The sequence below is a fragment of the Epargyreus clarus genome, unplaced genomic scaffold (genome assembly GCF_041222505.1).
Source record: "Epargyreus clarus isolate Ecla_fem2 unplaced genomic scaffold, WU_Ecla_fem_2.2 ptg000018l, whole genome shotgun sequence".
NCBI lineage: Eukaryota > Metazoa > Arthropoda > Insecta > Lepidoptera > Hesperiidae > Epargyreus > Epargyreus clarus.
In genome coordinates, this window is record NW_027332226.1 from 264,784 (window position 1) to 287,590 (window position 22,807).

At 35.2% G+C, this 22,807-nt stretch overlaps 1 protein-coding gene across 2 annotated transcripts in view; it reads right to left on the reverse strand.

Moving 5' to 3' along the window:
• The window catches only part of LOC140749755 (uncharacterized), a 55,494-nt gene that overhangs the window by 19,260 nt on the left and 13,427 nt on the right, over nt 1-22,807 (reverse strand). Inside the window, exons 2-3 of one of the 2 annotated variants that reach the window (XM_073082910.1) lie at nt 6,205-6,291; nt 5,667-5,758 (exon numbers count right to left, since the gene is read on the reverse strand). The gene's annotated coding sequence lies outside the window, so the exon portion shown is untranslated. Of the gene's footprint in view, nt 1-5,666; nt 6,292-22,807 lie in introns of both variants that reach the window. The other variant, XM_073082909.1, reaches the window with a different exon arrangement.

Genomic DNA, 22,807 nt, shown 5'->3' on the forward strand with positions numbered 1-22,807 from the left:
TGTTTTTTACATACTTAATTGGTCAATAAAAATAATACACGTTTGCCTAATTATTGCCTATCAAAACTTTTATTAAAAGTCTAAACTACTTTAAATTATAATTTTAATCATGATTCGTCTGTTTGAAATATGTTTTAAATATATTACAATATTGGTACAGGATCCCTAGTATAGTTTTCATCATTTATTACTAACAAGCTGATTTTTCGTGAGTAGCTTCGTTTCGACAAGACGCCCAACATTTTTCCTTACAGCAATGTTGGTAAATGGTAGCTTGATGGGGCAGCAAGGATAAAATATGTTGACCGGACGAATTCTAAAAATTTATTACTAACCAAATTTTTCTTTGTTAATTATCAAGATAATTATTTAAATAACGTGAAAAAATATTTGTCCTACAAAATATAAGGTTTTTATTAAGGCGTCCCCCCTCTCCAACATGTATCATAAACAAGGTCATGAAAAATAATTACTAACCAGCTGATTTTTTTTTTATTGGCTGTCTACCATTTACATAGTCTACCATGCACATTGTCCTACAAATTGCATGGTATTGGTACAGGATCCCTAGTATAGTTTTCATCATTTATTACTAACAAGCTGATTTTTCGTGAGTAGCTTCGTTTCGACAAGACGCCCAACATTTTTCCTTACAGCAATGTTGGTAAATGGTAGCTTGATGGGGCAGCAAGGATAAAATATGTTGACCGGACGAATTCTAAAAATTTATTACTAACCAAATTTTTCTTTGTTAATTATCAAGATAATTATTTAAATAACGTGAAAAAATATTTGTCCTACAAAATATAAGGTTTTTATTAAGGCGTCCCCCCTCTCCAACATGTATCATAAACAAGGTCATGAAAAATAATTACTAACCAGCTGATTTTTTTTTTATTGGCTGTCTACCATTTACATAGTCTACCATGCACATTGTCCTACAAATTGCATGGTATGTCATCTCGGACCTACGCTGAAAAGATGTTAATTCCGCAGGATTATTTTTTTTATTAGTAACTGTAGGACAAAGGTATCACGTGATAGGATAATATAATTTTTATCTAAATAAAACAATGTCCTACAAAAAAAAGGGTAACTTTTATTAATCCTACAAGATTTGTAATTTAACTATAATATAATATAAATAAACTATAAAACTGGCGGACTGGAATAACGTACTTCGCAATTTGTAGGACAATGTGGGTAGTAAGCTGTGTAAATGTTAGACAGCTAATAAAAAAAAAATCAGCTGGTTAGTAATTATTTTTCATGACCTTGTTTATGATACATGTTGGAGAGGGGGGACGCCTTAAAAAAACCTTATATTTTGTAGGACAAATATTTTTTCACGTTATTTAGATAATTGTCTCGATAATTAATAAAAAAAAAATCGGTTAGTAATATTTTTTTTTGATTCGTCAAATCAACATATTTCATCCCTATTATTTTAGTTATAAACCACAATCGAGAACTTTCGTACGAGAATTTGTTGGGCGTCTCATTAAAACGAAGCTATTCTGGAACACTCAGCTTGATACTAATTATTTTTACATTAAGTATTAGTACTACAACTTTTAAGTGTAGGTCCGAGATGACATACCATGTAATTTGTAGGACAATGTGCATGGTAGACTATGTAAATGGTAGACAGCCAATAAAAAAAAAATCAGCTGGTTAGTAATTATTTTTCATGGCCTTGTTTATGATACATGTTGGAGAGGGGGGACGCCTTAATAAAAACCTTATATTTTGTAGGACAAATATTTTTTCACGTTATTTAAATAATTATCTTGATAATTGACAAAGAAAAATTTGGTTAGTAATAAATTTTTAGAATTCGTCCGGTCAACATATTTTATCCTTGCTGCCCCATCAAGCTACCATTTACCAACATTGCTGTAAGGAAAAATGTTGGGCGTCTTGTCGAAACGAAGCTACTCACGAAAAATCAGCTTATTATTAATAAATGATGAAAACTATACTAGGGATCCTGTACTATATGATGATTGTTATAACAAATTTTAAATTAAGTTCTTTGTGACATTTTATATCTATAAAAGTTAACTATTACAAAAAAGAATCTACGCTAAAATACTTACCTACGCTAAAATATTACACAAAGCTACAAAAATACGCACAACACACATGCCCTGTTACATAGCATTACCTCTCCCCCAATAATGAGCGCATCTCATCAGCTTATGCAAACAGCGCTAACGTATGCGTGGGGCAGATCTGCAGCGCGCATGCATAATGCATGCGATCGATCGTAGCGCGTAGCGGCGTAGGGCGAGTGCTGCTGTAGACTCCGATCGAATTGTATTGGAGGGACCAATCTATTTACATCTCAAATTTACTAAAAGCTACTAATATTTGGTTTAATTCTTGTTGCTCCTTAAATTATTAAACTCATTTTAAGCGAAAATATGTTATATTTAGGTATTTTTAGGTACTTGATAAGGAATCGGTCTGGCATTCCTATGTAATACCTAAAAAGCTGGGTAATATTATCAACTACTCTATGGTTTGTTATATTTTAGGTAAGAAATCAGATATAGATATACATGACAAATACGTACTGAAAATTAACATTTGTTTGATACGCTACTACAATGTTCTTTTTTTCATAAAAATGTTAAGCTTGCGAGTATTAAAAGTTACATTGTCATTTATAGGATAGGCGTGCATCATAATTATTTGTACTAAAATAGGCACCAATAAAGTAAAAGCTGTTGAATTTTGTAATCTTTGTCATAAATGACGAGTATTTTTCTAGTATTATAATAAGTATCACCCTTCTTTGCCATCCCTCTACAAATACATTTATTGCAATGTTTGGTTAAGGACGCAAGCTTCGTATTTTTAGAAAGGATACCCGCCATAGCCCGCCTCAAATTCGGACACAATGTTAACTTGAAATAGTGTTTGGTGTAGCATATTTGTATTTGAGAATATTGAATGATATTACTTGTTTGGAATATGTTTATCCAGCTATAATTTAACTACGCATATATCATTTATCACTATATATCACTCGCATATATCACTAGAGTCAAGAGAAATAGATACAGATTGCATTTATTTTACAATTTAGAAAGTGATATCAACATCCAAACATTTTTTAGTCATGTTCATAAATTTACAATTCCTTGCTACGTACGTGTTATGCATCCAATAATAAATAAATTATATTGTTTCAGTGAGCATACAATTATTCTGCCTGTGTTTTTAAAATATACTCGTTTTTTTTTAAGTCATATCATTATTCGACTACAACAGACTAGTAATCGGTAACCTAATTTATCGAGAAAATTCTCACAAAGATTTTAATAGGGTTTTACTGGTGACTGAGACCACTTTTAAACTTAAATATTTCTAGGGAACCAGTTTTACGCGAGGGTACTTATTTAGACTTGTCACGCGGAGAACAACATATTACGAAGTTTTCCTTCAAAATTGCATAGTTTTATGCTGTAAAGTCATAACAGTGTCGCAGCGGACAACGTAATACCTTCATAAAGTGCAATAATAATAAATTTCAGTGCATTTTACAGCACCCCTTCCACCCCCAGCTTTATTAAACGCCTCTTTATTAACTGTTTAACGACTAGCCAATATTGAACGGACATTTTATGTAGCGCTTAGGACATAGACGTAAATGCTAGACGTTTCGCCGGAAAATACTTCATTAAATTATTAAAAGCGAGGTAATGTCCACATGACTATAACTGAAGATTTTGTAACAAAAAGTCATCTAGATCACCCCTGTTTCAGTTTCAAAAGTTTAATACATTCTGAATAGTTTGTGAAAACTGAATTTGTGTCAAACAAATAAAAGGGTTCATGAAATAAACAAATCTTATGATTTTTTATATAATTTTCAGACTTATATACAAATACATAAATGTTACAGTGTTATAGCGTATCTCAAAGTCACCGAATGAATTCTTGACAATAATTAGGTACATACAGACAATAACACGAGCGACATAAAAGATCGCTCGTATCTCATAAAGAAAATTGCAATATGAACGCGAGTCGCGGGCTTTGTACGATGACTGGTGAGGGGCGGGCGGGGAGTGCAGCGTCGCCATGGCAACCGCCCCCGCCTAATCAATTGCAGAAATATGTACGAACTATCACCGTCTTAACTTAACCCGCCCCTCCCCCCGACGCGTATGCAGTTTGGGGGACATTAAGGTAGCAGAATGGAGGAAGAGGGGCCAGATTACAATGGCAGCGCGCTGGGCGACATCACACACACTCGGACGCGAAGAAAAGATGTATAGACGCAACTATCGACGTGGCGATACAATTTAGAGCCGTTACGGAGAAAGTTTTCACGGTTTAGGGTTCCGCTGTCAAATAGCAAAACGATACCCTTCTGTCTACGTGTCCGTACTTCTGTCTGTCACGGTTACTTTATCCAGCGTCTATCGGCACTCTAACGAAATTTGAAAAAAAGTTGTGTGTTCTAAAAATCGTTCTGTAGTGTGTCGTGAAATCCCACGGTGGAATCCCCAAAGAGAAATTAGATGTCGCTCTATTCTTACAATTGAAGGGTGAAAAAATATTCCTCTTCAAATATGAAACACAACAATCATTAGACACCTAAAAGCAATAGTCGGCGTGATACACGCTTTCAAAGTCGTCAAGAGTTCTCAAAAGTGGTTGGTTACCGGTGTTCGTATGTTATCATTTACGACTTGAAACTGCTTAACCGATTCAATGCGGCGGCCTTTTGGACAAACTTTAATATAAAAATTATTAATGGATAGGTTTCTAATAGAATATCGAAATTGATTGCGCTATTTATTCAGACAAAGATAAACACCAAAGTACGAATATTTTAATCCAGTTTCTATTGGCTTACTATTAACGAAAAGTAGGTACTATTATAGTAATACAATCACAGTAATTTGCAAAATAATATAATATTTTTTTTTTTGTAAGGTTTACAATCCCTGAAGTATGTGAAATCACGTGATCTGCTGAAACTGACATTCTAGGAAGGATCTACGTGATAAATAAAGACACTTTTGTTTTCAGAACAACTCTGATAAACGTCAATTTATCCACATTTTATGGCTTCAAATTTTGTTACCTCTCAGGTGCCACCCGCCATACACAAAAGAAATTCATGGCACAACTGTGGTGCCATCCGCACGGAATCGATTAACGTGCAACTTTATATGTTTTCCTGCACAAGAGTAGTTAAAGACTACTCTACTGAATAAATATTAAAATATGTTATAGATAATTACTTCTTGAATTCTGCAATTTATAAAGTTAAATGGACATAGACTTTCCAGAACTTTAATTTCTTAACATGGTATCATACGAGTACTTTACTAATAATTAATCAATGGCTTTACCTATACTAAAATTAAAATTACATTATTTAGTTATAGGTCAATATTTAAAAGCAATAAATTATGAGAAATTCTTATCATCATACTTAAAATAAAATCCGTTAAGAGTTTATCTTTATAAAAATAAAATACCTAAGCATATTAATGATTTTACTTTATTTATAGTGAATTGTATGAAACGGCCTTTTTATTATCACGTGATTAAATATTTCATATGGCAAGGACGTGTTTGTTTTTAATACGAAAATTAAAATGATAAAAACGTGAAGATAGAAAACGCTAAAACGTACTTACATAAGGTTAACTAATTATTTTGGTCTTCACCATAGCTGTGGTATTTGGAATTTTCGTGTAGTGTTTCCCAAAAGACATTGCCTCTTGTCTATCTGAAAAGCATAAATTTTTACATTTAACGCGATTGTGCTATTTTTTTCCACAACTGTTGTTTTTGTAGAGTTTACCTTATAGTAACTTATATAGATTTTGTTCACTTATCAGTCACTTTTGCAGAGATCTTATTAGAACACCCAGAATAATTAGGAATCTATACTAAAAGGATGTACCTACTTACTTATCAAAGTATATAGATACATATATAAATTTACTTATCCATAGTTATAACTTAAAAAAGTCGATTGATTAATAATTATAGAAAGTATTTAATTGTTATTTTTGTTAATTTCTGTAATAGTAAGCCTGTAAGCCTTTGTCTATGCAGAGGGATGTGCTCAAAAGTATGGATATAATTTAAACTTAAAAATTAAAAAAACTATTTTTTTAAAAGGTAGCCAAAAATGATACATATCTTTTTACCTCCATTGCTTGTATTTACCGTTCTACCCACCACACAGTGCAAATCAAACTACTCCAGAAATCTCAGGTAAACTGTAGCTTAAAATATCAACTTCGCAATTTGGATCTGCGGACAAAACGATTTATTATAGTCACATTAGTTTCAAATTCGTCCTCAACTGTTTATTTATACTTTTAATCTAAAAGAGTTTTAGTAAATTGTATATGGAGGTAGGTACAATGTACATGTACTTATTATTTTGACAAAAATATTAAATACCTAATATAGATTAAATGGCTATATAGAGCTTTCGATAGTTTCGATTATACATATGCATTCATGTCAACAATTTTATACAAATACTTTCACTGTAACCCTATTTTTGATTGATTGACCGTTGACATATAAGACAGAACGACGTAGGTACTACCAATTGGTAGCTAGTAATAACTCCTAGATGATTCTATTTACCTTCATGTTAGTTTTACTACTACTATACAATTAGATGTTTCTGCGCTCAGATTAGGAATCCGAGAATTTAAAGTTAGTACACGGAGCTTATAGTGATTATTATTAAAGTTTTATATGTGCCTTCTTAAAACACTGTTTACGTTGTTCTGATTTAGTCTTCTAGTTTTGATTCTCAGTAGTACAGTAGGCCTACATAAAGCAGTCAAACCTAGTTCTCGGAGTAAACAGCAGATTCTAGTAGAACTTCATTTTAATTAACTACCTAAATAGAATAAATTATTTAATAAATGTGATAAATGAAGGCCTGATTTCATCGAAAACGTTAAAAGTATGTCTACGCATAATATCATAACGTCCAAAATAAATGATAGTAGAATAATATTTACATAAAAGTGTGAGTGTTCCCGACAGCGGGTCGAGTGGGGAGTGCCCGCTGCAGGCTCTAATGATATTTCTCATATTTCCTCCGCAATTAATTGATAATGCGCTGCGCACCCAATATCGGCCGCACCTGCCGCTGAAGGCTCGCATTAACATTGTTTATTGCTACGCTATTAATCGTTTCTTTAATCTGTACGCAATGTTCCGCGAAACTAATTACCCGAGCCGCACGGAGCTACCCCGCCGCCCATGAAACACTCCTTTAAAAATTCACATCGCTCCAACGCTACACCCCTGTGAAAACTTCCCGCCCCTTAAAATAACTCTAAAAAGGCACTCACTCTCCATTACTTAATTTAAAAATCATATTCAAAATCGCCGTTAGGGCCAAACGAGCGTGTCCGCTATTCTATTACGGACCCTTGCCGGAATAAATTCCATCGAAGCGCAATAATAATAAAAAAATGTCGAGAGCTTGTCGCGTGCAAAAGACGTGCGGTCACGCGGCCCTCCCCCTCCCCCGCCGGCCGCGCGGCCGCTGAGCGGACCCTCTGAGCCTCCCCCGCACACGAATATAATATGCATTATGCGAAATCCGTAACTCTTATGTTAGGTCTGGAGAATACCTTAAACAGATCTATATCTCATCCCATTGCGGCACTTATAGAGTCGGAATAAGGGCGGAAATGCTCCGACGGGGTAGGGCGGTTGCGACGCCCGGGCGACGCGGCTCGGTGCGGTTTCCTTAGGGCGGGCGAGGCCTGCACTCTCAAGATAACGCCGGGTATTAATCATAGTATTATCGGCCGGTGGTGGCGTCTTTGTTATGACACCGCGTTATTGCAGTTTTTTCTCTATCTACCCTCGAGCACGCGATAAACGGCTCGAGAGTGAATTTTCCGGGACAGATGTTTTAGTAATCCGGGAGAGATATCAACGAGCACTCGCCAATAAAACATTCAATATTATTATTATGCGTCGCGTCCCGTTAGGGTTCCTTGAAATATGTATTGAGACATAAAATGCATAATACCTACTCAATTTGAGATATTTTATGCAGCTATTTATATAACTGTTCGACAGTTAAGGAGGTAAGTTAATTTTCCTAATAAAGAAGTCACCAAAATGTTTTGTAGAACTTTCATATATTGCAAAAATTGATTGTGTGGAACGCAGTGGCGATACCATCAGTCATGACGGTCCATCATTAAGTCACGTCACATTTAAAGCTGTTGGCTGAATGGAGCGTTTTCTTGGGAATTTCTCTAAAGGCCAGAGCGATGACTGGCTCAATTGAAGCTTACATATCAGTGCTCCCGCGCGGCGCAACAATTTGTGTATGATTAATGGCGCATGTCAGGACTAACGGGCGGAAATCTCGGCGCCTCCGGAGACCGCTTCAAACTATTAAATTTGTGAGTTACGAGCCCTCGCACATTCACAACAAGTAACAACAAGAAATAGATATTTTATATCATATATGACTTCGAAATGAAGAAATCTTATTTGAAATTGCAAACTACAAATAAATTTAGAAGAATCTGCATTTTCTGTTCGTAAAAACCTTAATTGAAACCATCAATGTTCTATGATAAACGACAGAGCTATAACGCGAGAGCGAAAACCCGGTTGAAATTATCCATTGATTACTGTTATGAAAATTGTTCGGCACTCTTAAACTTGACTTGCTACAGGAAACAATGTAATGGTCAGTTATTACCGATCGCAGCGAAACATTCAGTTCGCTACTTAGCGACAATGGAAGCGGGCTCCAACTTCCCAATCCTATCACGCACACGCTCACAGTTGCTAGTTAACTTTCTCGTAAAATCATAGTTGAGAGCGTGTGAGTGCGCAACGGGATCATTTTTCACGTTTCATGAAGCGCTCGGGCGCGGGGCAGTGGATTAAAATACATTTCGCTAGTCGCCGGTGATGGATGGCCTCTCGCCCCTCAGAGGAAAGGGTTGCCTCCCCCTCCCCGTGCCCACACCACGCCAGCGCCCGGCTCCGACCGGGGCCGTAACGACCAGACAATGGAGGCAAAATCTTACGAATGAATGTATAATTCCAGTATAGATAAACGTATTAATATTTAACGTTTTTTCTCGAAGATAGTGATTTTGCGTCGCTTATTCGTGCTTTTTTCTCAAGATTTTAGTGTTACTTTGGTAATTAACTAAATAGAAAGGTAGATTTAATTCAGACAAATGGTTATTTGGTCATTATATAACCATTATAGACCAAGCCAAAAATGTTGAGAACACTTTTATGGTCATTATTTTATTTAGTTTGATAGATCTGGACGAATCTTTCCAATAAAAAATCCTCTCAATAACGATTAGCAAGGAATTTAGATAATTATACGCAAACTAGTTATTTGACACATAAACACGGGAAATATAACAGCGTAAACGAAAGTCAGAAAGGAGTATTTCCCGACGACCACATTACAGAGACGGTAACTAGAAACCACCAAAAGAAAACATTTCAGGCAAACATACTAAGTGAAAGTCAATATGACAAAAAACTTTCGGCGCGGTATTTGCCTTGTACGGCGGCTGGCTAAAAAAGTCGCCGATTGACGTTTCCGATGTTTGTCGACATTACACTCTTATATCCTAATATGCCTATTTTCACGAATATATCGACTATCGGCTATTACAGTACCTAATCTCTATGATTAAACTATCCATATAAAATCTAACAACTTGTTCTCACAACACATTGACATAAACCAAATAGGTATAGGTAATTGTTTCAACAGCACAAAACTGTCCTTAGATATATATTGAATTTACTTATAATTGAAGACATAAGACATAAGTACCTGGATATTTTGGTAATAAAAACACCGCACCACTATATACGTCATTGTCTAGCACCAACAAGGACTAGGTATTTCCACTGCTTTTTAAAGGGTTAATAAGATCACGTCATATAAAGAATTCTTGAAAGTTCTTTAAGTATGTAGATGCTGAGGAAGGAAATTATTATAAAATGCCGTGTATTCTAAATGCCTACAGAATAATAACTTTTATAGCTTGTTTTCTTGTGTCTACTTACTAGTGTTACTAATAAAGGCGGGGCTGGACCGGATATTTCATTTCCTACATTAGCGGCGATCATACATCGCCAATGTTGATAAAACAATTGATGTCTGACTACCAATCAACTACTGCTAATATTTGTATTGTTAGGTAAGTACCTATATTCCATTTCATGCAATTACTTTGGTCTTTAATTCTTCCGTAAGGAGACACCTTGCCAGGCGGATGTTATTCGGTAAATATTAGCATTCGGTAAATTTAAAATAATATTTTTAGAAACATTCAATACTTTTTAAAATCCTTAAAAGGTATTTTAAGCCATACCAAGACAGGTTTAGAACCTGTTAGATATGACACAAGTAGGTAAGCCCATTAGCCACACTAGAGCAGTCACGCTACAATTATTGTACTAATAAATAAATGCATTCATCCGTATCTATCTCTCTACATCGTGATACATTGTAAATAGAGATGTAAGAGTTATGTATTTAAGACTACATCTTTTGTGTAATGAACCGATACAGAAATTCTCCGTAGATACCTATACCCATATAAAAGAAATCATATACATTTAAAGTACCCCAGTAGGTATTCCTTAAATTATGAACTTTGGAATGGCCTCGTCCACTTCCGGCCGTCGGAAGCCAGTACCATAACTATTTCCCCCGACATGTTGCATGTTCTCTTATTATTTATTAGTTCAGAACAATACACTATGGAAGGGACACTGTCTGCAGACATTAGGCAACATTCCACGATTTTTCACACAAAAATACCTAATAAGTAACCGTCATCCGAGATCTAAATTAAAAAATTAAATTCAAGAGTTTACGAGAGAATTGAAAGGCAAAACTAATTTATAAGTGTATGTTGTACACGATATAAACTTACTATAATATAGGCACGGAATCTAAAAGAAAAATGTAATACAAATCTTTGACTCTATCTGTCGACTTTACAGAGCGCGCTTTACCGGTTTTACCGCTTTTTATACATTGCTACAATATATATATATAGATATATTCATCTTTTAGGTGTTCAAATAAACCACCTACAGAATTATGTTTAAGTATACCTACCTAAATAGAAAATTAATTAGGTACATTTGAAAATAAATATCTATTAACTTCAGTTAACATAATGAACTTTATATAACCTACCTTCAAATAATTTTAAATTGCATGTCACCATTCATTGTTTCACGACGCCACTTCAGAATTAAAGTAAGTAAGTGATTATTAAATTCATAGCATAAGTCCACTGCACGCGAGAATGATTTAGTTTTTGCAACCCCCGACATAATCGGAATTTTAACAAAGGACCAGGTGCTCTACTCTCACCTTCCGATGCACAAAAAAATACTTTAAATTTTTACGGTTACACAAATAACTCAACAGACTAAACTACATCGCGTCGCGTGCCAACTAAACTGAGCTTTAAAAAACAGCTGCATCCAAAAAAAGGGTTGCGGAAGAGTTGCTTTCCCTTCTTTCAATGCAACCCTATTCAGCCGGTGGCGCGTGCTTGTCAATTCGCAGCATCATAACCCTTAAAAAGCGAAGCGCCAATAAAAAACGTCGGCGCGTGCATGCGCGGAGTGATTTTAAACTGATTTGAATATAGGCACATTTACATACGGCGCGCGGAGGTACGCCATTGGCCGGCGATTTGCGTACGCCCTGCGCAATGCCGCCGACGCACGTTTTTTAAAGTGTCACTTTACAACCGCGTTTTGATTCGCTGACACGGTACCAAACCGGTAATATGCCTAACCCAGTATGCAGATATCGTTCTTATTTGATGTTTGAATATACTTTCGTATGTATCTGATTCCATTTTACTGCGATCTTTTGTTAGAACATTCCCGTCTTTACTTATTTGAAAAAAAAAATCCGGAAAGGGAAATGAAGGTTTCACCCACATGTAAAACATAAAATGCTACATCAACAACACCAAAGGAGGAATTATTTTGTGAGGCACATGAAATTCCGTTGGCTAAAGACCTGAAAACGTATAAATAAAGCTCTCATTATATGCTTTGAAGTTCGTAGCGTCAGCATGTAAGGGCAAGTCTGCCTACGGCAAACATCGCTTCAAAGCTTGCTTTATTTCAAACGTAGAGGGCGCCTCATTAGGGGAGAAGTCCCTTTGTAGTACAATCAGTGTAGCGGCCCGTGCCGTCGGCCCTCATTATGGAATTGTTTAAAATAACGAGGGAGTTCGTTTGTCTTGCTAGTTAGTTCTCATGAACCTACGCTGCGCTACTCGCTGCGAAACTGTAGCTAGTTCAAACAAGGCTTGTGTAGATATAGGGGCGCGTCGGCGCATTACTCTAATTATTAATTCGATATCATCCACGTGAACGAGGACACCATCACATTATTTGTAAGCAGATAGTGAGTAAGCAAGCAGATTTGTAAGCAAGGTAAGTCATATTACAACGTATCAAATTTTATTTTTTTTGATATAATTATGAGTAAATTATGTAGCTACAAAAAGTAAATAAATTGTTAAAAAAAATGTTTATGAAACAGTTTGTCCATTACAGATAAGAGTGTCGCACAAACACAAAGTTAATATCCTAAGACACGAACTATTCAGATTATTTACTGTTATTTATGTCACGTATTTATTATAGTCCGCGTAAAACTGCTTGTCCGCTCTGAATATAGAAATGAATCGCGTCGCCATAGCAAATTGAAAACTTCAGAGCGGACTAGCAGTTTGGCGATAACCATAACTATATAATAAAACAATATGAAGCAGTGAACAGCCAGTGGGAAGTCGGTTGTCGGTCCACGCACGTCGTTACCAGCCGTGTTTACATGGTTGAAAGCTCGCGAAAAACGCTCCATTTAGTAATTAAATTGTGCCCCGAGGTCGGCGGAAGCCCGGGGGAGGGAGACTGCAAACTTCAGAAGCAAACAGTGGCCTCCGCCGGACTGTGGAACTAACTTTTTAGGATTACTTTCAGAAATTGCTTGCCAATTAAATGAGCGAACTCCTTGTTGTTAATAATTGATTGTACTCGGTCTATGTAGGATTGTTACTTCCTAATCATATAAGATGTCATCATTGCCCATTATTCTTTTCTAACAATAAACGAACAGTCATGGCACAAAACTAAACTTTTATTTCATTGTACTACATAAATAATATATATATACCTACCTACAGTACCTACACTTCCCTATTGGTCGATATGATAATAAATAATTACTTTACGTACCTACGTACATACGCATTATAAGTATTTTACTTCTAATATAATTAGGATTGTAGGTCATACAGCTTTGAGATACAGAATTGAAATCTTTTTTAAAGGAAACAAAATTGTGTACTTATGTACAATATTGATGATTGATCTATTGATAACGTTGGTCATTATATAATATTTTCCTATAAGTAAAATCAACTACTACTAAAATCTAAATCAATCTAGGTACTGTTATTAAATAAATCCTACGTTTATTGTCCAAAACTATACACCAACGAAATACGTAGGTTGAACAAAGCTATAGAACTTTCGCCCACGCATACAAAACAGATATTTGTGACAATGAACTGCTCTCAGACACAGGGGTTGGCACACAATGGCACCACAGCAAGGGAGAGCGCGTGCCGATCTGCCCTCCCTGCTCATCTGCCCTTTTCGCATCCACTGACACGTCGCTAGTAATCCCTATTATTAATTTGCAAATTAAAGAAACTGCACATTATTATAAAATCAAAAACCCTTTGGTTATTGCCCGCAAGTTAAATAAAACTGCTACTAAGTGAAGCGTAGAGACGATGACATCTATAATTTTGAATTTCATACAATAATTAATATTTAATGTTCACAAATTAAACCATTGCTTTCGATTTGGAAAAGTAATATTGCATTTCACCGGAATAAAACAGGGATTGGTATTATCATTAATTAAGAGAAAGTAAACGCGATGGAGTGTTTAAAACGTAAAAAATGGCTTACAACAAAAGTAAAAAGTGTTCGTCGCCTTTCTTCGTCACGTAAAGGGCAAGCGGCCGGCCGCCAGCTAAACACTGATATTAATCATGACACTCGTATCAATTGGCATCGCCTCATGTTACACTATTTACTTTATTGTTTCAGCTTATAAATTCCGAGATTATCATAAAGAAAGTAAAAATATTATATAAGTTGATAAAATTATTAACTTCCTATATTTTATATCCCGATTATTTTTACACTGTTTTGTTACATCCATTTATGACATTGTCTAGAGGCCCGACCCGATGTTTGTATGCAATAATATGTAAACATTCAAATAAAGTAGTTTTCATGAAATTAAAACTGTTTAATGTTATAAGACGGTTAAATTAAGTTTTCTATTACTCGTATGTACGGCAATACCCTACCGGGACTCTACATACTCACACTCATACATTCTATGCTACGAGTATAACGTTAATTAGATATGTGTGTAGAGTGGTCTATTAAATAACTTGATAACTGATAATATGAATGAATAAAACCTTTTACTCACTTTCCAATTATTTGATAATATCAATAAATTTATTACGAAGTAAATTCGGTTTTAATTTTAAGTCTACTGTGACAAATTGGACGAAACAAAGGCTCCGCCAAAACGCATTTCACGCATGCCATTCTGACGGCCAAAAAAATAGTGAAAGCTTAACAGTAGTCCGGGAAAGGTCGAATAATGCCTGCTAATCGGACGGATGGCCAAAATAACCGTTGTGGTATAAGCTCCTCGCAATTATGGCACATAAACACGGTAATTACATAGTCGCCGATCATAGCTGCTCGATATTTTTTCCTGCTTTTTATATATCTATAAAGTAACCGTTATTTTTAATATTAACATAAGTGAACTGTAAAATAATGTTATTAAGTACTTCAAGCGATGGTAAAAGCCAGGTGTGGTAAAAGCTTACATAAAGTAGATATGATAATAATATTAATAATATCTGTACCTACTTAAGTATTATTCTTAGGTTAAAATATTTTTACAATCGACAGGTAGGCCTGTCTGTATCGTTATTGGATCAAACTTCTAAAATACACCATGTAAGTATAATAATTATACACGCAACTAAAGCATACTAAAGCCTATTTGTTTGCGATTCACTGCTTCTTTATTTTTGTCACCTGAATTCATTTGTTTTGTCCAAACTGACGAACCTTTTCAAATTATAATTATCAAATAATGTTTTGAGAATTGCATGGGTTAAAAAGAACTTATATATATAGATGACTTCAGCCGTCAGCCACAGTATAAGGATCTCAGCTTAATCTTAAATACTCAATCAATCCATATATTGTTTTAGGTTGATGGTCCTATTTAGATTGAATAGCGGAGTGTAAGTTTTTTAATGGATATGCTAAAGTTGCCAAGTCTGTCATTAAATTTTCATGCAAAGAAGATCCATAAAAGTCGTTTTCTTTTTTGCATTGTCGTCCGTATTCCCACGAGAAAACGTGACACTACTGTTCAATAATGTAATCCATCTTGAACTCTTCGCTTGTCCAGCATAATGAGCAGAAAAATTTGCCTCTGCGAACAATTTACGCCCATTACCGACGGGTCAGAGTTCGGTATCTGACGTTCCGAGCACACACTTCACTTTCAATTCAAAACTGACCTTATTCTCTATCGGGAAGATACAAATGAAAATGTTGAAGTTACTAAGCTATCCTGACTTTATATTTTCCGTGATAATTTATACTGGGCTGTATAAAGTTGGAAACTAAGTTGAAATTGGATTGATGGCGGTGTCCACTTTGATAGTTAAGATACAAGGCGAATTTGGCGGCGCCTGGTATCAGTATGCTAATTCAGGCAATTGGGAGCAGCGCACGCGGCGGCATACTGATACTGGTGGACGAACGGCGCGTTGGATCTCCCCCAGGGTCACGCCGGACGTGACTCAGTGACACGCGAGTTTATCCGTTATATTTATATGTGATAAAGCAGTGATAGCCTAGTGGTTAAGAAACGCGGCCTCTCGATCGAGGGGTCCGAGGTTCAAATCCCAGGCACGCACCTCTGAATTTCAAATTTATGTGCGTATTAGAAATTAATTATCACTTGCTTAAACGGTGAAGGAAAACATCGTGAGGAAACCTGCATACCTGAGAGATTTATATAAAAAAAAAAAAAAAAAAAATCTTAAAGGTATGTGAAGTCTACCAATACGCATTTGGCCAGCACGGTGGACTATGGCCTAATCCTTCTCATTCTGAGAGGAGACCCGTGCCCAGCAGTGGGACAGTAAGGGGTTGATGATGATGATGATGATGATGATGATTTATATGTGACCTTTTTATTTAGGCATAACATTACCTATCCTGCCTCGTCTGTGACGCAATCGGCAGATTAATCAACTTCATAATTAGGTACGTCCATCATTTTACTATATTTAACACAATCAACAGTACTAAATCAAATTGCGTAAACTACTTAGAAAGTAATCAATAGGTATACATAACATATTTAAAATCTTAAAAAGTATCTTACCGTCAAGATACTGCAGAAATATAAGGGACATAAAAAGGTTACAACATTCTCCCATTAAGGTAATGATAAAAATATTTTTTTTCCATGAATGAACCTCTTAAAAGCCAACAAGACTTTTGAATAACTCCACGTAACATTCCTTAATGTTACATTATATCAAAGATTATAGATAGTTCATGTATTAGTAATCTAACAACTACTTTAATATATTAAAACGTTGAAAAAAATTCAATGAAGGATTACACACATTAAAGGTGGCAATAATTATATCTACTTGGACGAATTCTTTCGAGGACTCAGATTTAACCATGCAATTATAGGCAAGTATGGTAATCGCCCACTGCATTTCAAGCACTGCTTGCATTCCATTCAAATAGTGCTTCCCTTTTTTGTCAGCGCTCGTCACTGGAACTAGAAGGCGATCAGAGTCGGAACGCAAACTGTTTTGTTGCATTCCGCACGGGTACCGTTAAATCTGAATTTGTTTACGTGCGAAGGTGTGCGTGCGCGCGCTCGTGTGCGCGCTATGCGCATGCGCATGCTTCCAGACTGATGGATGACAGGTGACGTCGGCGCCGCAAAGGACCCAGGGGTGCACAATGCGCATATCTGCAAGGAATTCCCTGCGCCGAATAAATCTCTCTAATCTACACAACAAAAATGTAACGATAGCCTTAATTAAGCTTTGTTTGCAAATTCTCGTGTTTACTTATTTAATACTACAAAAGTCGAGAAAATAAAGTATCAATATAAGTAACACTGTTTAAATAGATCATGTGAAAATTGGATAATGAGATTAACATTTTATTCAAAGTGCTAAATGCTATATTCCAAATGATCGGAGACATCGAACACGTAAGTGTGAACCCTGGGTCCGATGGAGCTCATTAGACATTCGTAGAGTGGGGTAGGGTGCGGAGAGTCGATCTTGCGGCGGACACAAAGCTAGCCGCCGCTCACCGCAATCTATAACGAATATAAAAATCGACACCAACACACTCATTACTTAGGAAATGCAAAGGAAGTCAAAACATACTATTATATAAATAATAGTTTAAAAAAACTAAAAAAATACACTTTTTATAGAAAATCCAACTAAAAAATAGAAAATATTTTTTTTTAAATTTGAATTAAGAATAGTGTAAATAAGATAAAAATATTTTTTATTGTAAAAAAAGCGTGGGGTGCATGGTGTCAATAGTTATAAATATTTTATTGATAGATATTGAGTAGAAGGATTATCATTTTGATAATATCTTAAAAAGCACCCCACGCTTTTTTTACAATAAAAAATATTTTTATCTTATTTACACTATTCTTAATTCAAATTAAAAAAAAAATATTTTCTATTTTTTAGTTGGATTTTCTATAAAAAGTGTATTTTTTTAGTTTTTTTAAACTACTTATTATTTATTTTTCATTTTTTGGTCGAATTTTTATAAAAGCGTATTTTTTAGTTTTTTTTAACTATTATTTATTTTTCATTTTTTAGTGATTATTTTAGCGATTATTTTAACGATTATTACGTAGCGTATTATCAAGTTTATCTTTCGAATCAGCATCAGCACCTTTGCTTAGCAGTGCAAAAATGAATATTGGGTCATTGTTTAACACAGCTGTATGAAGTGGTGTTTTACATTGGTGTTTATTTTTATTGTTAACGTGAAAATCCCAGAGAAGTTGTTGAATGACATCCGAATTGCCAATGCTAACTGCTTTCTTTCATAATTTTTACCATATCCCAGGTCCTCTATCTTGGATAAAAGTAATCACGGAAAAAGGATGATAGAGGTCAGGTCAGGTCAGGTCAGGTCAGGTCAGGTCAGGTCAGGTTAGGTTAGGTTAGGTGATCGGCGCGCCTGGTAGATTCCTTTATTGGTCTTAACGCAGACCTTCCGGGTCTCAGGAAAACAAAAATCGCTGATCCTGATTATCCTAGTAAGGATAACGGGTCAGAATGTTTAAAATATTGAATTGTCATCGGTCCTTAATAAGTATGCCAAATTTCGAGTTATTCCGATGTTTTGAAGGGGGTTAAAATCATGTTCAAAGATTCCGTTACATACTAACATACCAACATACATACGTCTGAAGCTAATAAAAGCGTATTAAAAAGATATTTTATATTTATTTATTGTTATCTTTAATTGTTAAATTATATTTTCTATTGGTTAATAAATATACTAGATACCACTGATTTTTAGAAATTTACTATATTCCGAGTTAAAACTTATTTCTCCACAGAATAAACTTAAGAATAAAATTATAAATCTGACATTTTTTATGAATTATAGCAGCCTCTCAAAGTTCCTACTGATCGAATCATAGTTACTTATTTCGCATATTCATATCAACGAAAATGTACTCCAAATTTTCATTATAAACACCCATTTGACTGTTTAATGGAGCGTAACTCTACATATTGCCCCAAAACGGCACAAACAAACCTTGATGCCTTTACAACAAGAACCAAAATAGTTTTTAAATGAATGAAACGAAATCGAATTGCCTCAAGGATCACTTGTAAATAGAGTACCTACGATTGAAAGCCGGTAATGAAATAAATTTATAAAGGATCGATACCTCTGCTCTCATCGTTTCCTTCACGATGGCCACTTGACGAAAAGAATCTGTAGTCATTTATGTGAATATCATCGCGTATGCAATTTAACTATTTCATTCAATTATGAAATTCCAATTATAAATAAAATCATTTAAATTCCTATTTACATTATAAATACAGGATATTTCTACATTTGTTATGTTTAAATAAACTCTATTTATTTAATTGATTACCGTAAATTAACTACTTACTCGTACTGTAATTAAATCGTAATCGTTACTTGCGCGTAGTTTGTCCCGCTGTAGGCTCAATGCAAAAAATATTTTCTCATTCAATGTAATCAACTCGGCAAACTGGTAATCATCTGCTGGCTGAGAGAGCACAAAAATGCCGAAGCAGCTCAAAAACGCTAAACAGGTTCCTCTGATATATCTATCAAACAGAGTGACACCGACACAAATTAACTCAAAGTTGACTTATTATGCCTTTATACGCTTGTGTCTCGTGTCCGTTTAATGACATTACCATTTATAAAGGCGAAACGTACGTTACGTACATATAAGATTGGTGTTGCAATATCTTATTCAAGCGGTCCGTGCACATAAAACTGCAGGAAGGACGTAAAACCAACATTCATTATACGTAAACGACGCTGGGCGCTGTTAAAGTTGCGCAGGCTGGCCTAAAGGATCTACTGTCTCTGCACTGCAGTGTGCATCTACGACGATATCTATGGTCATATCGAGAGTAGATAACACATACATCTCATATCATGAACAGATCCCAACGAATATCAACAAAGTTGTATTATAATTATAATGACTAGCTGAGTTTCGCAGGAGTATCTGTCTGATAAACTTGCCTAAACTTTTCCCTAAATGGCTCATTAAATGTGTACCTAATAATAGAAGTATGCAGTGAATGTTAAGTTGCTTCGGTTGAGGAATTGTGCTTGTAGACGTGGGGACAAACGAGGGGTAGACTATTAACTTAGAAGAAACGAATATCCTTAGAGAAAAATAACCTTCTACCAAAAATTAATATCACATTAAAAATACTGATCTGTTTATCTGCTATTGATGCGACGATCATAAACATCGTATCGATTTGTATACAACTTGTAGCTACACAATCTTATATATAAAATTCTCGTATCACAGTGTTAGTTACCATACTCCTCCGAAACGGCTTTACCGATTTTCACCAAATTTTATATGCATATTCAGTAGGTCTGAGAATCGGCTACTATCTATTTTTCATACCGCTAAGTGATAAGGGTTGTTCACCCTTAACATTTTTCTATTTATATGGCAACACAACGTTTACCGGGTCAGCTAGTATTTTTATATTTACATATGGTAGAAGTTTAAATCACCACATTAGAGCATTTCCTAATTCCGGAGGGTAATGTTTTTCAAGCTAACGTATGTATGCCTAATTTTTTGGCACGCGCTTCAACTAAACGCATGTCTTGACGCATTTCAAAATATGAGGTGTCGCTGGATTCATCTAAATTGTGGGAGTTACGTAAACACATTACTTAGTCTCAGTACATTACTTTCATTTTCAAATAACAATTTTTAAGCAATCAGGTTATTATTTCATAATAAATTACTATTTAATAACGCGATATTTGTTTAAACACGAATTAATTAGACGAATGGAACGAAAACAAAATCAGTCATGTGTTAAAATCGCGCGGCGAAACATCGAGACACGTACCCCTACTAAAACGTATTAAGAGCATGTCGGCTCATTACTAGGTGCGTGCGTCGCTCGCATCCATAAAACATTTCATACGCTTACTGTGGGTTAAAAACACGCACAAGCGAGATAAGTCGCATCAATTTTTTCGGCCGTCCCTCAAAATCCCCTGACGACGGCGGGCTCGCGGGTAAAATATTCCCCACTTTATGCGCAGAATAATAAGCCTGAGCTGGGAGTTGGTCACAGAAAATATTTAGGACAAAGATAAAATCAATGTTAGCCTTCCCAATGCCTAAATGGTTAGAAGAAACCCTACATACAAAAATGTATTGTCTATTTTTTGAGTCGTTTTTTACCCTTGTACATATATCTCTTAACAACTAATGCTGCCTCGTCTACCTATTCGCTATGTTGTAATACGCTATGTTGATAGGTCCGATGTTAAGGGTGTGGTAAAAAGCACATGTTTGATTGTTTTAATTCCTGCATCATCATTTTCTTTACACACAATGTTAGACACGCTATTTCCATGAAACCACGGAAGTATTAAATAAAACAAACTTGGCTAAAATTACGAGTAAATAGCATAGTTACACGCAGAATTAAAATATCTCTATTTTTGGTAAACTTTAAATTATGTCCCAAGCAGTGATCAGGGTTAAATAAAAAATCACACAAAAGAAAATAAAAAATGTACGACTCTTCGCCTCCCCCGCAAAAACGCCACGGCTTACCGTACGATGTTTATTGTATGAGTCGCTGAATTTCAAGTGTTTTTTCAGCTTTAATGGATTGTGCTCCGTCCACCCCGGACCCTGGCCGAGATAAAATATTACACTGAGATATAACCTTCAAGTGATAAAGGATTCCCCCGCTCCAATTTGCCTGGATTTCGGTACCTACCTACTTGTGTTTAACCTGATTACATATAACTAATATACGGAACATATTAATTATAATGTATGGTTCGACCAGGGAGATAAATACCATCGCATCATCTATTATATACATAGCAGCATCTTGAATGAAAAAAGTTCTTGAGTTTCCGTGGACGGGTGTAAAATGTGGATGCTGACTTTCTCATTTGAGGCATCCGTCTTAATCCTCAGGAGAAGCATCTTTGTTTAACTTCAGGTAGAATCCTCGTTCTATACGGTGTTGGTTCATGTACATCGATGGCAGTGACCACATACCACGAGGTACAGTGTGTAATCGTTTACTATATAGTTGAATATGATTAAAAAAACATTATACATTATTCTTTCCTTTTATAAGACTAATTTTGTCGTTAATGACTTCTCGGTTATCACTAAACATATTTCGATACTACACACCTAGATGTACTTATATAGATGAATACTCCACTTTTTGCGTGTATAGAATTAGATAAGCGATAAATATCCGGTCGGTTAGTCATGGCGAGTCATGGCTGAAATATTAATCATGGCGGCGCTTTCAGCCCAGTAAATTTCATAGAGCAACTTTATGGTAATGGAATTGATTGATTGACCAACTGCAAAGTCACTTCTAGTCGCTCAGTCACAATCACGAGCAATAGGGTAAGACACTTTTACGAGTAGTTGTCACATTTATTTCTAAATATTGTACCTACTAACTGTAGACAATAAAACATTAAATTGATCAATGATTAAATTAGAAAAATAAATATTTGTTTTCTAATTTGTATTTTCAATATTTCCAAGTATGCATTATTATTTAAAAGCGCAAAGCGGTTTCTAGTAAAAAAATCTTCACAAAAAGGTAGGTACTTAAGTTACTTAGGTACTTACGGCAGATTTTTTATCTATTTCCTTTGTTACGTTAAACGAATATGATAGGCATCTATTTATTCTCATATATTATCTACAAAAATAAGGTTCCTTCAAATATGATCAATCTCACAACATCACTACTAACAATGCCTGAACCAACGATCCTTAATATAAGTACCACGATAAATACTTGTC